The 4865-nt window shown below is 29.6% G+C and overlaps 1 long non-coding RNA gene across 1 annotated transcript; it reads right to left on the bottom strand.

The window, feature by feature from the left end:
* Window positions 1-3314: 3314 nt before the first annotated feature.
* LOC111408212 lies at window positions 3315-4501 on the bottom strand. Its single transcript, XR_002705299.1, has 2 exons — window positions 4458-4501; window positions 3315-3619 (listed from the first exon to the last, which is right to left on the bottom strand). It is a non-coding gene; the product is annotated as an uncharacterized LOC111408212 (long non-coding RNA).
* Between the last annotated feature and the right edge of the window lie 364 nt (window positions 4502-4865).

Below are 4865 nucleotides of genomic sequence, written 5' to 3'. Positions count from 1 at the left end.
ATGGACTAATCATGATTTCAATCTTCTCGTCATCTCCTGAAATATGATACAAGGTAACCAATTTAACAACCACTCTACCAAGTATCCTTAACTTTTAACTACGAAATACTCGACTTCTCGACACTTGGATATGATCTTTAATTTCCTTCACAATTGGAACTAATTCTACCTTCTAGTCCTTTCATTAAAATCTAATTCATTAAAATAATCTTCACTCCAAACATAAAAATAATTCCTTCTTCCAAACTAGTAAAACTAATAATTATAATTTAACCAATTTAATTAGCCATCTTGCTCCATAAATTCATGCCTTCAAATGAGTATTTCATCTCTACAATTATTCGTGTTAACTATACTCATTCAAAGTCCAAAATTGGTATTTCACACCTTAATGTAAGTAGCCTTCCCAATTTAAAAATATTAGCTTGCAAACATATTCCTTCCATCAATCTGAAAATTAAATCAATAAATCACAACCCTAAAAAAATTAAGCATAAAACGTACCAAGAAATTTGTCAAATTGAAGATGAAGTTGGAATATCCAACCCCACCTCTTTTCCTTTCTTTTTCCTTTTCCTTTTTCCTTTCTTTCTTTTCTACTTTCTCTCTTTACTTTCTCTTTTCTTTCTTTCGTCTCAATTTTTCCAAATTCTCTACCCCGTTTCCAGATTTTTGTAGGTATATATCAATTGAAAATTGCTAAAATAGTTGAGCATTTGACACTTGTAATCCACCAATGCTCTCATTTGCATTTAAGTCCTCCACTTCCATATAACATCACATTAAATCCTTAACTTCCATTGGATATAAAATCTAACCACTTTACTTGCAATAATATATAAGAAAATCTCCAAAAATTAATTTTTATCCATCTTAAACCTTAAAATATTGACAATTTATAAAATAAACCGCAATAAAATAATTTGGTCAATTAAGTCCCAGTAAAATTATTTATTTCATTTAAGTCCCTATTTGACTTTGAAAATTCAACTCGACTTTAACTAAAAATGAGGGGTGTGACAATCTTACCCCCTTCAAAAAATTTCGTCCTCGAAATTCTATCAACTAGAATTCGAACATATAAAGGTATAGAGCACACATAACGAATAAGTTTTCTAGCAACCTGTAACTAGACATAACTTCATTCTTTCATATCTAGGAATCTTATATAGCAAAGCTCTCTTTAACTTCACTAGCAATCTTAAAACGTAAATTAAATCTGATATCTACTTACTAAGCCTTAGAAATAGACCATTCATTATTAAATGTCAGATAACCTCATTGTAAACTTCATATAAACGGAAATCTTATCTGAATATAATTTAATAATTCTATCTCATGAACTAACTATATCATTTGAAAAGAATTCTTGTAACCTTTATCGATCTATCAACAATGATTCAAATACCCTTTTGTCTCCATTCTGTATATTTGGAACCCCAAATCGAAAAATGTTTGTGGGTAGCTACTCCAATTCTAAATTAATATTATCTGCAAAAATTTCAATTATTCATTGTTTTCTAAAATTCTAGTCATCCCCAACAACAATTGAGATAGCTCAATATGATGTTCCTTTTCTTTTAATTCTATATCAACCAATGATAATATATACACAACTTCAATTTCGACCCTTTCAAATTGACATATACCTTAAACTATGATGATATATAAGTATCGATGTTTCTCGCAAGAATATAACACCACAATTTCTAACTCCAACCCCAATATAACCAACAATAAAATGTGCCTTAATCATACATCTTTAACAATCTATAGTAATATTCATAATTCATCATTTATTTCATCATACTTTCTAAACCTTAATATAATTCATTATCATAAATCAGGCTCTCATCAACTTTAGATACGAGAGTACATATTTCATCATAATGTAATCTGATAGCAAAGCTTTTGGCATTTCTAAACCCACACAATTTTGGTGCTCTTTCTTTCTATGAAAATATAATAATAACATTTAATCCGTGATAATTCTTTACTCTTATTCCATAAAGCGGCCATTGACCTATTATCAATGCATAAGCCTTCTTGTATATTGCACAAAGACCTTTAATTAATATTATAACTTAAAGATACCATTCCACAATTTAATAAAATTTACATTTGATGATCATCTTAGACTTTAAACTATCCAACACATCGTCCATATGTTCCACAACCTATAGATCTTGATAAGAATAGAATACTTTATTCGAGAGACCTAAAAATACAATTGAAAATCTCCCAAACTTTACATTACTAAAAATTCATTAAATTCACCCTAACTTATAAATTCAGCTCGAAGCTTCTAGATTGTATATAATATAATATAATAATCCACGAATGGCCTTGACAAAGTTAATTAATAACCCAAATATCTCATCACATTATTTGGCTATAGGACGACCATAATATTCTTCACTTGCTATACACCATATCATGTAACCTTATCGTTTATGATCACATTGTATAACTTCAAACATTTGATCATACCTATTTCCTTAATCGGCATTCCATATGGTTTCATTATTTCTGTCGTCAACAAGATTTCTTACTATATTTCCACATCTTGATATTCGAATACATGCATTTTCTTCCATATACTAAATATGATTACAAATTCTCACGATAATTCGCATAATACCACAAACTTTTAGATTTACAAAGCAATCAAGATTTCACCTTTTATGTCACCAATTATACATATATCAACATTAGACAATACTTATCATCCAAGACATCTAAAGGACATTCCTTCTAATAATCACAAAAGAAACTCATAACCCAATAAATCTCCTTACTAAGAAAAATTATACTCTTCACTTTAACTACCTATTGGATATATAGCACAATTATTAATATATTAGAGAAAATATAGTATGGCGCCAACGTGACAACTCTAACAATTCTCATTACCAACGGATAATTCTCAATAATATCCTCATATTTATTATGCCAAAATCAATAAAGATCCTTCTAGTTTCTCAGCTGACATATCTTCGTTAACAAGGGCAATATGAGTTTCAAATACCACAAGCCTGTGAGTTCTACCACCATGCCACGGCTAATAATCTCAATGACATACTATTCCGAGAAAGAAACTCATGAATTACTCGAGCTTAACAATCACTGAACCATGCTCTGATACCAATTGACACGAACCGTCCGGATCATCCTATTAGATCCAACACGTGTCGTGCGTCGATGGTAGTTACTAGCTAGACGTCGGGCCCACCACCAAGGCAACTTGACTTGCTTGACTGAAAAATATTTTTAACAAAATTTTGACAGAGTTCCCCCTATGAACCAAAGCCAACTGGACAATAACTAAGTTTCCTCAATTCAATACCTATAATATACAATAGGATACGTCAGTCCCTCAAAATACAAACTATTCAAATGAAATGCTGGCCATCAATATTTACTTGCTTTACAACCAACAATCCTCAAATATACCAAATACGTAAAATATGTAATGAGCCCATGATGAATTTTTCTGATTTAAGATACATATACCCCGAAAGAACACATTCTTTATAATCTGATAAAGGATGTCAATCTATGAAGCATGGCACAATTTGGTGGTTTAACAAGCTCCAAAGCTGCACAATTCGGCTGCTATCTATAAAGAAAATGGTGAAAAGATGTATAAGCTTATAACTCAGTGAGTGGATAATTTGCAAATAAACATATTTTTTCTTTTATGCATATATTCTGAAAATTCTAACTCTATTAAAACTTTGAGAAATTCTAAGATCTGGTAATACTTTCAAAACTAAATATGAATGTATTATAAAATTCTTTGTTCTTAATTCTGGATAAGCAACTGTAAAGTATAATGACATAATTAACTTCATATCCATGAAAATCTATGAAATATTGTTGCTGCTCAATACTATAAGCTAAAAGCTTTATTCTAAAAACTGAATTAACTGAATTCTATAATTTGAAATCTGATAAGCTATAGAAATACTGAAAAATCACACCAAAAAGGTACCCAGAATAACTATACTCATGTATCTGTTTGCATCGATAGACATGACAAAGCTATTTAATTCTGTAACTCTGAAATTCTAGTCATACGCACGCAGAGCTGAAATTCAGGTCATACACTATGGAAACACATTCACAATAGTGTAGAGCGGGTAAAATAACCATAACTGGTCATACATTGTGGAAAAACATTCACACCAGTGCAGACAAGGGTAAAATCACCTGAGTACTTTCTGGTGGTTTTTAAAAATAACTTTAGTTATACTGAAACATGTAATACGGATGGAACGTGCTATTGAAATGATTTAATTGAATTGAATTTAACTTTTGAAAAATATCTGATTATAAATTTTCTTTATTCAAAAAATCATGCTGTTAAATCAACTATATGAAATAATAAATTTTCTAATCTAACATAAATTTAATAAATAATCAACTTCTAAAAAATAAGTTTTATATCCACTCACCAAGTTATGGATTAATCATGATTTCAATCTTCTCGTCATTTCCTGAAATATGATACAAAATAACCAATTTAACAACCACTCTACCAATTATCCTTAACTTTTAACTACGAAATACTCGACTTCTCGACACTTTGATATATTCTTTAATTTCCTTCACAATTGTAACTAATTCTACCTTCTAGTCCTTTCATTAAAATCTAATTCATTAAAATAATCTTCACTTCAAACATAAAAATAATTCCTTCTTCCAAACTAGTAAAACTAATAATTATAATTTAACCAATTTAATTTTCCATCTTGCTCCATGAATTCATGCCTTCAAATGAGTATTTCATCTCTACAATTATTCATTTAACTATACTTATTCAAAAACCCAAATAAAAATTCTAGGTTTTGTCCAAAATTGGT

Source organism: Olea europaea, chromosome 13 (genome assembly GCF_002742605.1).
Source record: "Olea europaea var. sylvestris chromosome 13, O_europaea_v1, whole genome shotgun sequence".
Classification (NCBI taxonomy): Eukaryota; Viridiplantae; Streptophyta; class Magnoliopsida; order Lamiales; family Oleaceae; genus Olea; species Olea europaea.
Note: the sequence above shows the minus strand (reverse complement) of the source record. Positions and strands in the feature narration are given on the sequence as shown.